We start from the raw sequence: 11,660 nt of genomic DNA on the forward strand, positions 1-11,660 counted from the left end.
AGTGAGATGGTTCAGTGGCAAAGCAAATCCAACTATGAGAAGGAATTCCATCCCCCGAAAATGAGATGGGACCTGTCCCTCTTTCCTCAACAGAAGCTTTTCCCTGAGCTTTTCGGAATTTCACCCCATTTCATCAGTTTTAAACTCCTCCTCTGGTTTTGGAAAAACTGGAATCGGCGAGAACTATGAAGAAGACAGCCTCAGAAGAAGGGCTAGCAAACGCCATGATCTCAGATAATGCACCATATATCAGGCCCCGAGAGCAGAAATAGTCCCTGTGGACCCAGCACTGGACTGAGAGCTGTGACGGAGGTGTGTAACTCTTTAGTTAATCTTTTAGTGTAATCTGAAGACCACTGACCCCTCTTTTTTGCTTTTCCACATCAGCGATTAGTCAACAACAGGAGGAGAGATTAATTAGAAACTTCCATAAAATTTACTTTAGCTTTCATCCTCTTGGCTGCAGTCCCCACACCCCAGGCTTTGAGGACGATGCGATCACTCCGCAGAGGAGCGGATTTCATTACGGCTGAAACAGGATAGGCAGAGGAAAGGAGGCAGAGCAATGGGGGAGCAGCATCGAAGGAGAATTAGTTGACAAGGAAAAGTCTGTGGAAGAAAACGAGGAGCACTTGGGACTTTGGATGAAAAGTAGTTCATCCCTTCTCAGCCCATTAATAAGTTAATAACTTATCAGAGATTAACTTAACACCTTGAGGCACAGAAGACATTGCCTTGTTCTCACATTAGCTTGGCTCTATTGTAATTCCTTTATCTTACCTTTTTTTCCCCCTCAGCTATTGCATACTCACCTGGGGCCACACTAATATAACAGCATAAGATTCAATTACAAAAGACTACAATAAGAGTGCAAAATTCTCTTCCTGACATGCTGAATCAGTGCTCATAAGCATTAATTATTGAGTGGCTAGCAGAATTATTTTTTTTAAGTTGCAGTGGAAAAAAGAGGAAAAAAAAAAACCCCTATGGCATCTCCTGTGCACAGAGCAGCAATGCTCCTGTGTAGGATGTCCCCAGCTTTCTGACTCTTGAGGCAAGGCACAGGCAGGAGGAACAGGGACAGGAGAGGAGGAGCCAAGTACAGGGTGTTGAGAAGAAAAGGAGGGGATGAGGGGAAAGAGCCCCAAGCTGGCACGTTCCCCTCCTGAGGAAGGAGCGCCCCAGGAATGTTTGGCTCTTTTTATTTTCCTTGGTCTAATCACAAGGCTTTTTATCACAAAGGAGAGCAGGGAGCCCATGTGAGGGGGAAGATAAAGGTCTGACCACCAGGTCTCTGCTCAGCCTGGATGGGGAATATCCTTATCAGCCCATTTGATGTCTTCCTGAGAGCCTCAGCATTGTGTCCAGCACTCAAACATCCCTGTCTCTATCACCAGAGCTGCCACTACCTCCAGCTTATCTCCTTGTTACAGGAGCCTCCATCTCTGGAGTACCTAAATACATTTTACATGGTATCAACAGAGAGAACAAAGTAGCCCGTCCTTTCCCTGGCAGCTTCAGAGAAGCTTGGGTTTGAGGGGACCGTGGAAATTCAGCTCGTCTTTCTTATCTGGCAAGGTGCTTGCAGACTGGGGCTTTGAGGCAGAGCAATGGGAGATGCTTATGCTGCTGCTCTTTATTTTGTGAACCAAAAGATGATGCCAGGATCCAGATGGGTTAACGTTCCATCTTTTATCCACACAAAGTCACGGAGTTTAACATCTATCGGTGTCTCCTCATTCTCAGCTACAGATAGATTAAGCACACTGGAGCAAATGGAATATTTCTGCTGCACAGATCCAATATTTGCTCCCAGCTTCCTTGGAGCAAATATAAAGAAAGAGCAGAGCTCAGGGCATAGGTTTGCCTGGGATATCCCGGCGGACAGGAAGGGTTGGCCAGTTATTTCAGCTGGAGCTGCTCTAGGCTCACAAATGCCACTACAGAGTTACATGAGGATGACAAAGACCAGATGCAATTCCCTCATCTTTCTGTCATGCCCCCACCCCCCCTTTTCTATATTTAAACATACAGATTCTGTGGGGATGAAGACTTGGCTTTGGGACACGTGCAAAATTCTGCTGCCCCACATGGTTTTAGTCTTGTGTTAGATGCACCGTGACAAAATAAACACTGTGTGTGTGAGAGGGAGTGAAAAGGATGACATCAGGATTACAAGCAGTGTCAAAGGAGACAGACTTGCCTTTCACAGGCAATATTTGCCTGTGTAACACAGGCTCCAAAGACTTTTATCGCCTTCCTCCTTTGCCAGCGTTGTGTGTTAAGCATTAAGCATATGGCTCCACTTAAACCAGGGGCCAGGCTCCCCGCGCAGGGTGAGGATTTCCTGCGGTCGCCCCTCGTCCTCTGCGGATGGGAAAGTTTGGCGGAGGCAGCGAGTACGAAGGGTGGATGGAATCCGATTAGTCAGCAACGGCACCGCGGAGCACAATCCGATCCTCCCCACAAATGTCACACCCTGCCGTTCGCTGGAAATAGCTGGCGAGGCAGGAGGAGCAGGGATCTAAGAGACTTCGGGGCTCAAAGCCACAGGAGACACACAGAAACCCATTCTCGATTTTAACCAAAGGGGACAGAGCAGACGTGTTTGATCGGGTGATGGAGGAGATCTTAGAGGCTGGAGGAGATCTTAGAGGCTAAAGATCAGGCTAAAGATGCTTTTTCAAGGGCAGAAGAGATGACACTCTGTAATACCGTTAATTGGGCTAAACCATAAAATGGCATGGTTTATGCTTGTGCTCAGATCCAGATAGATCTGATTTAAAATCACACAGTCAAATGAACCATGTGCTGGTGAGCGATGGCGTGACAGGCCCCTCTCCCTTCACACAGCAGCGGAGGCAGCGCAGTGTCAAGCCCCCACCCTGGTGTACATCAACTCAAAGTGATGAGTTTACTAAAAATTTGTGACCTCATCTTTCCTGCATATCTCTGCTGAGACAGACGCAGTGTGGTGTCTTCTGGGTTGATCTGATTTTTTTTTTGTTTGTTTGTTTTGTTTTTTTTACCTTTTTTAATGTGCTGTCTATGAGCCTCTGTTACGCAGGACATAACAGGTACCCAGGTGATGGTTATTTCTCTTTGTACCTTGGAAGATGAACTGGATTTTGTCTGGTGACTAAAACCGAAAGGCTCTACCTCTCATTTCTTATCCCCCGAGGCATTGATTTTGGCATTCTACAGAGTTATGGATCTGAGTGGAGATGGCTCTGATGTCCTTATCCATTCCTGCAGTATCAGACTCGGAGAAAACTGCAAGGTGAGACCATTACGTAACAAATCAAATATGCTTCCACAAGCAAGTCACTGGGAGTACTTGCTCCCCTCTCACCTCACCTCTCCCTTCCTCCTGCTTTTCTTCCTCTCTTCCAGTCTTGGTCTTTCTCCCCTGAAAGATGTTACAAGGCTTTGTGTTTAATTAAGACACATTGTCCAACCAATTGGGAAGCAGGAAATAGCAGGAGATGTTTTACAAAAAGGAACAATTCTTGTTCATTATCCCTTAATTGAGGCAACAAAAAGGTGCTGGAAAACATCCATCAGATGCACATTCATGTACATCATCAGAGAGGATTGGATTTAGGAACTCACAAAAGCAACGTCGAATGTTCCAATCAAGAGTTATACAGACAACAGGGAAACAAAGAATTGGAGACACAAATACATCAGAATTAGCCCAATTACAGATTATATGTTTCTGGAAAACACATTCCCTGGCTCTCTTCCAGGATTTTCTTATTTCACACTCCTTTTCTGTCATTCCTAGCTCTGGTGCAAAAGTCAATGTTACTTGTCTCTCCTTTGCTGGCCCTTGAGCGTCTGGCGAGGGGAAGGCATCATTCTGGGGGGTGTTAGGGAAGCACGTTGTGAAGGCACAAGTGCCAGCCTGCAGACTGTCACCCCAGCTTGAACTCGGGGTACCCTGAAGATGACACTTTGTTCAACTTTTCCACCCTTGTTCCTTCACATTTTGGAAGTCGCCTGCTCTGCTAAGCTGCTGTTCTCAAGCAGAAGAGATAAATAACATAAGAGAGTCTGCTGAGGGAAAGATTTTGATCCTGGAAGGCCAGGAAATCCCTTTACCCATTTAAGTATGCATTTTAAAGCTTGCTTGGCCTGCTTCTGATCTCATTTACACTCTAACACCGTGGCCCTCACAGGCAGCCTTTATTCCCACAGGTCTGTTAGACTCAAGTTCTTTGGCTTGTCATTTTCTAAAAGGTGCTTCAGGCTTTAAATGAGGGACAGAATATGCCAAGGACCCTCAAGATACCGACTGAAATGCAAGTGCACCTCAATGCTTCCTGGAAGGAAAGCCATCACCAGGAAAAATGGCATCACACCTCATTGGACTGTAGTAATAGGCCCAAACATGACAGGATAATGTTAAAAATGCTCCTGATCAGTACCCACAGCTGTCGAGCTAATTATTCTCGCTGTCTTGTCATAGATACTTATATGGTCTCCAGGGTACTTGAGCATTTCACAATCTCTAATATAGTTCCCTTCACATACTCCTGAGAGACACCTATCCACCATCACCTCCTCCTTTCCTTCGTCCCACTGGGATGATGGAAGGAGGCGGTGGCTCGGCAGCCTATTCCAACGCTGCGCACCACAGTGTTTTGCCTTGAGTAGCACGTATCTCACTAACTTTGTCTATCCCAGTATTAGACATGGAATTTAAGCTCCAACCATTGATGGAAGGAGGTAGGAAGCACCAGAAGTGGATTCTGATCATCTGAAGAAAGGTGGGGAGCCTCACGTGGGCTAACTCCCCTGATCTCTAAGGGAGGTGAGCCCCAGGATAAGCATCCCAAGCTGGACCACGCTACGGGACCGCTATGATGCAGTGGGGGCATGGCCTGATGCTTCGTGAAACCATGTGCAGTGGTGGAGCATCCCCCCAGCGTCCTGGGAACGGCCTGGAAGAACCTGAACCCGAACATGAAGATGTCCTCGGGAGCTGCTGCTTGAACTCAGACGGTTTTGGGGCTGGAGGAGGAGGCCTGGCAGTCTGTTGCTCAGATCTCAAGGAGACTGCACAATACTCGGTGAGGTTTTGCTCCTGGAGCCGCCTCGGGGAGGATGGGGCAGGAGTCCGGCTCTGTGCTCTCTTTCAGCTGGGAGCTCCCCAAAGTGGCTCTGTCTTTGCCTTCAACGAAAAAATTCCCCCATGATTTTCCCTTGAGCTTCCTCCAGCAGCTGCGATTCCTGTGTCGTTTTCCTCTGTCATCCCCACAAACCTTCCCTGCCTTGTTTTGAAATCCCCATTGCCAACCACGGAAAGTGTTTGCATTGTAGCTGGCATTTGTTGATTTTCTTTAGGTGGCTCAGGGCTGCAGGCATTCCTCATTACTTTTTTATTAGCCAATTTGAATACTCATTTAGCCTCACTAAGCGTGTGATGGTTTTTAATTCTTCCTTCAGAGGCGTTTGTGCAGAGCCTGTCCTTGGTCCTCAGTAATAACACGGGATCCCACACAATGCAGCTGAGGAGAGAAACGATATCTCACGAAACAAGACTGATCAGTCTGGGCTCGTTTCATGTAGATGACAAGGCTGAGGCCTTCTTTTGTTTTGTCACTTGCTTCCCCGTACAGTGGGAATGCCAGAAATCGCAGCAAGTACAAGACGAGGCAGGATGACACAGTACGTTGCACCGGACAAATATCTCTTCAAAATACTTTGCCAAATTGAATAATTCAAAGTGGCAAGATCATAAAAACTATAAATTACCAAAGTGGTAGAGTGAAGACAGTCAATGAGGAATAAATTAATTAATCCATCTATAAGGCTAATAAGAGTTAGAAAAAAATATGATAACCATTATGTATCAAAAAACAAGTGACCAGCAGACTATTGTGTTTTGACTGCTTTGAATCTGCTTTTCAGGTGTGCTAAGTACCCAGAACTGGACAAGGCAGATGGTAAGTTTTTTCCATTCAGAAATCAGACCAAAGGAGGAGGCAGGAAGGGGATAGATGGTGGGAGGTCACCTGGTCCTGTCACTTCTCAAGTCGCAAGGTCAGATAAAAAAGCCATGTCCCCGTGACAGATAGTCACAATGTGATATAGAATCATTGACTCACAGAACGGTTTGGCTATGAAGGAACCTTGAAGATCATCTAGTTCCAACCCCCCTGACCCGGGCAGGGCCACCTTCCACCAGCCCAGGTTGCCCAAAGCCCCGTCCAACCTGGCCTTGAACCCTTCCAGGGAGGGGGCAGCCACAGCTGCTCTGGGCAGCCTGTGCCAGGGCCTCCCCCCCCCGCACAGGGATTAACTTCTACCACCCTCAGGGGGGAGAGCGATGCCCGGGTCCCTTCAGCCCCCCCTGGAATGCTCTGGAGACATCGCCGGGGGGGGGGGCAAAGTGGGGATCAGGATCACACGGGCTGCCTGAGCCATGTTGCTGCAGATAAATACCAACCTTTGGTCTCACGGCCTATTAGTCCGGCAGTTTGCTCAAGCGCTAAATCCACTCGCACACAAAAAAGGTACATTCTGCTGCTTTTTCAAGTGTCTTGGGTTCTATTGTGTACAAATTTACAAATGAACTGCTTGAGTGTTGACTAACGCTGCAGCCTGCAGTCAAGGTAAGAGCCCATTTATTTATAGGCTCTTCAAGGACAAGAAGATGCTGTATTTGTACAATCTTCCAGTAGGTGCACAGCACACAGCCTAACAAACAGTTACCCGCCTCAGCTGCATTTCAGAAGAGGACGATATATGAGACCCTCAAGGAAAATACACAGCTTAGCTAGTGTTTCCTGGCAGGAAGGTCGTGCTACGCCATCGGCTTTTGATGATGGCAGAGCTGCAAATGTAGAAAGAAGGATTCTATTTATTTATTTATTTATTTATTTCCTACGCCATCCGTTTGATTGGACGTGTGTCCAGGAGGTTACTGAGGACGTGGAGCTGAGCCGTGGCAGGAGCAGAGCAGCCCAGCTGCTGGGTGTGCGCAGCAGCCGCTCATTTAAATGAGGCTGTGTGTTTGCAATCGATGGGACTCTCTGATCCCTGGATGCTGGGGAGCTCTCTTTTTCTATTTCCTGCTGATATTTACTTCAAAGGTGCATGACCACACAGATCACCATAATAACAAGACCCCAAAAGAAGAATTAATAAAACTCTGAGTGTGTTTTACCCTTAGATCTCATGGTGCTTGACAAAGGAAAGTCACCATCAGTTCTTTTTATATGGGGGCAGAAAAAGGTGAAATGATTTATTTATCCACGCTCCTGCAGTGAATCAGTGGTAAAGCAGGGAGTTGGACCTTTCCAGCTGTGCTTTGAGGCTTCTTATAATGTCCATTGGAACAGTCCTAAAACATTTACCCTTTGAGAGTGCATCCCGCCCCTGCTGTTCTGTGCAGAAATGAGCCCTGTGAAGAAAAGTTCAGCTTTGCAGCAGCCAGGGCTAGAGCAGACGGCACAGATCTGGTGTCTCGAAGCACGACGACTTAAATTTATGGTCAAAGAGGTTGAAGGGCTCACAGAAAGTGCGTGCGTGGAATGGGAATGGGAGAATATGATGCTGGATCTGGGCTCGAGACCCAGTTATTTAAACAAACTCACTCCCGCTGTGTTTAGAGGAGCTTGCCTTGGTTTGCCCAACGGACATGCCTTTGGTGAGAGCTGGAGGAAAGGGCTTCTGCGCGGCCAGAAAGGCAGCTGGGTGCTCCCCCAGCCCCAAGGTCCTCAGAGCCTTCACGTGGATCTGAGCAAAAAGCCTTTCTGCCTCATCTACGGATTTTTCAGCATTCACCACGCACAGCGTTGCTGTCATTAAAGCTACAGGGAAACAGCACATCCAGGGCAAATTTCGAGGCCAGAGATCCTTGACCGCTTATGCTGAACAGAGCAAAGGGCTGTAACAAAGCCCAGAGGGATGTGGTCCATCTGGCCTCTCAGCGTGTTCACCAAACGCTCCACCGGCGGGAGGGACCGATCCTGCTGGACGTCTGCCCGCGCTGCCCTTCGGCCGCAGCGGACGGGGCTGGTTGGAGGGGTGGGAGCTCTGGGAGGGCCATCTGGAGGCAGCGAGAGAAAAGTCCAAAAGTCCCCGGTGCTTTGCATCATCCTGTGGGGATGCAGAAGGGTAGGGACAGCAACTTTGCTGTCCTACCTACAGTACTGCTGGGACCTCAGCAGCCCAGCTGACATTGTGTACCTGGGGTACTTATCCCGAATGTTTAGCCACTGCCAAATACTTAATTATGCAGGGGAAGACACCACTTAGGCTGAGATGTCTTGGATTCATTAAAGAAGCTGTATAAATCATTGTGCTCTCCCCCTGGGCTCTGTGAAGGAAAATCCTGCTGATGGAGTCAATTGAATCTGGAGGGGCCAGAAAGCTACTGAGCCCCAGGTTAGCAGAGGATTTGGAGGCAGACATGCCCGCATCTGGGCATTAGAGCATCAGTGTAACCAAGCTTCCAGACAGTTTAAACAAGTGCCGTGAGCTGATTGCAAAGTATTCTCTGTGCAGCCTGGGGCCCTTGCTCCACATCCTCACAAATTCCATTCATGGGCATGAGACGGCGATGAATTTGCCATTCATTAACAACAAATAATATCTCTCAGTCCGTCCAGGGTAGGCGTCACTGTGGAATTGCTCTTTCACTTTCATTTTACAGGGTTCCCTGTGATAAATTTATCTTGTAAAGGGTGATTAAGACACTTCATTATGTTTTAATGTGTCTTTAGGCCTATGTCTAATAGTAACGCTCATTCTGGATCTCTCTGGAAATAGTTGGCTGCTGCAGCCCAGAAAAGTCTGCATTAGGGACGTGACTCTGGATGGGCACCTCACCGACCTGGGCAGCACCAGTGGCCCTTCCTCAGGGTGGGGAACACTGGGAAGTCCAAAATGGTGCCTCCACTGCCGGAGACAGCCCAGGTCAGCACCTTGCCCAGGTGGGGTTATCACAGGAGGAAATCAGCTTGGCTGTTTCTTCCCCTCACCACCCAGTCTGTCAGTCTCAGAGCACAGACACGCAGGTAACAGTGAGGTCCCAAGCAACTCTGACTGCAGAGCCTTGAATTCACCACCAGATTTGGGTTTTCTCTCTAGCGAGCAAGTCCTCAGAACCTTGCATGGGCGCGACTGGCCAGCAAAATTCAAAGGGGTATTTGTGCCCCAGTGAGCAACTCTGAGATCCTCCATCCCACACTGGTAAGCCCTGAAGATGGCCTAATTCCTGGTCTGGGCTTTGCTTAGCTGAAAACTTCATCCAGTGACACGTAGGCACAGAAGTGCCCTGGTTTGGGAGGGCAGGCAATTATTTTCTGCCTGAAGGGAGAAAGTTCATACTGTGCTGTGTTTTCTGTTTTCTACTGGGCAGAGCGGCTCTGATAGCTCCCAGGCTTTCTCAGCTGTTTGTCAGTCACCAGTTCTCTTCAGGACTGTGTAAGGAGCTCAAGTACCTCATTAAGATGTTTTCAATTGCCCTCTGCAGCCACGTGTGTAGTCATACATAGTGTAAAACCTAAATGAGGTGCTGGTAAAGACTCGGGGAAGATGCCCAGGGTCTGTCTACGTGGGAGGGAACATACCTGATCCCAGAAAATACTTCTGCCCCATCACCTCCTGTGCCTTTTTCTTTCACTGCCACGCAGTACCTGTTTTCTGTGACTAGGCATCGGGACATCACAAAGTAATGCAAGATATTATTTTTGTTCTTCTTGCTCTCTCACTTAGCATTTCTATTACATACCTTAACTATTCTAGTTTCAGGCACCTTTAATCTCTTTTCGAACTCTGAAGACCCATTGGTAAAACTTTTAACATAATATTATGAGAAATTTTATGTGTGTCATCATCTTTTCATGTCTGTTACTTTTTGTGAGCACCATATGAAGACTGACCTTATTGCTCTCTGTGGTGATGCAATCTCCTCCCCTGCCACGTACCAACCTGGGGAGATAACTACTGCTGATGGCAGTAGTTAGAGAGTTAAGAGCCCCTTTGAGGAGCCTGGCTCTGCCCTCCTAATCATTTGGGAAGGGTTATAACAGCCTGGGAGAACACTAACAGAATTGCACACCCATCTAGTTCTTGGCCACTGTCCAGAACACCCCCCTGTCCTAGGCCAGGGTGATAAGTATCTGACAAAAGTCAATTATCTTGGACCTATAAACAGGAGCCCCGAGGGAGACCCTTTGAGCTCTCCGGGACTGCAGCGGGTGCGGGACCAACATCTCCCCTGAGCTGGGACACTCTCAGGTATCAGCTCCTCGAGGGACTGTCCCCGGATGGAGACGACATAAGGCCAAGGTGAAGCAGACCTGCTCGAATCGAGGATTGTTGATGCATTGTGAGTATTTACTCTAAACTCAAGAAAAGGGAAATTTTACTTTGAGCTGTCTTCTCTTTCAGCCACTCGCTCTCTGCTCACCAATGTGTTTAGGTGTACACAGTTATTTTCACGAGCGTGGAGACGCACGTATTTTTACTGGATCCAGATACTTTTGTCTGTCTGTGCGTTTGTATGCTTTGTATTTCTGAATGCGCCTGTATCTATGTATAGATTTAAGGTACCACATAGTAAATTAGTGTGAATCTTGTCATCTTCCAATCTGTAGTTACGTCGCTATTTCAAATTATTTTGTAAACCTTTAAACTGGTTAATGATTAAGTTTTGCTAGTTATTAATACATTTTGGTTTGCTGTGATATCATGACCACGTTAATACTTTCGCAATAGATAACAGCATTGGGAAGGAAGTGCTTAGCTGGTAAACCTCTCCCATCCCTTCACATATAGATTTAATTTGTAGAGGGGCAGGGGGAAATGCTTACCACAGGCAGGCAAGATCTTGCTTGCTGTTTCTTAGGTGAGAATTAGATCCTCAGGTCCTAAATCAGCTACGACAGTCGGATTGGCACGGGCTGGGAGGCTGCGTCCTGCGGAAAGGCTAGTGCTGGGCTAATTTCTCCTGGCAGTTTTAGATAGCTGTGGCAGCCTTCCTCCCTCCCTCTCTTTCACCTGCTGTGTGGTGTGGCCACGTACTGTTAGAGAGGGACATCCTGGGAATGCAGCAAAGGACCCATTTCAGAGATGGGCCGTGCCACGCGGTATGTAACGCTCCCTGGCTTCCTTCAGGATGATGAGTTGCTCAGTGGCCCGTGTGTTAGTCCCTGGGACATGTACTTTTATGCTCTCTGAGAAGAGCAGGGCAGTTGGCACGGTCCCAGAGAGTGCCCTTCTGGTCTAGTTAGAGCCTGGAAGCATCAAATGCCCTCATTCATTTATCGGAGGGTGATAAACAGCCTGGGAAATGCCTGCTTCAGTCAGGTCACATTCTTGCTCTTTTATGAATGTGACATCTTTAAAAGCGTATCTGCTAATGTCACGAGAGACCTGGAGGAAATCCCAGCTTGGTCAGCTTGGTGCTAGGTTTCCTGAAAAGCAGCTGGGTGTGTAAGATGCTCAGGTTGCTCTTTACAGGGCTATTTCTACAGAAAATGAGTGATTTAAATGCTCTTCTCCCCTAAAAAAAAAAAAAAAAATTAATTAAAAAATCTGCCCAATCTGGACAAAGCTCTGTGCTTTAGACATGGGCATAATGCGTTCATGATTGCAGCGAGGGGATTTTTTTGCTGTGTTTTCATGACCGGCACAGCTGAGGC

The sequence above is a fragment of the Athene noctua genome, chromosome 10 (genome assembly GCF_965140245.1).
Source record: "Athene noctua chromosome 10, bAthNoc1.hap1.1, whole genome shotgun sequence".
NCBI classification, from domain to species: Eukaryota; Metazoa; Chordata; class Aves; order Strigiformes; family Strigidae; genus Athene; species Athene noctua.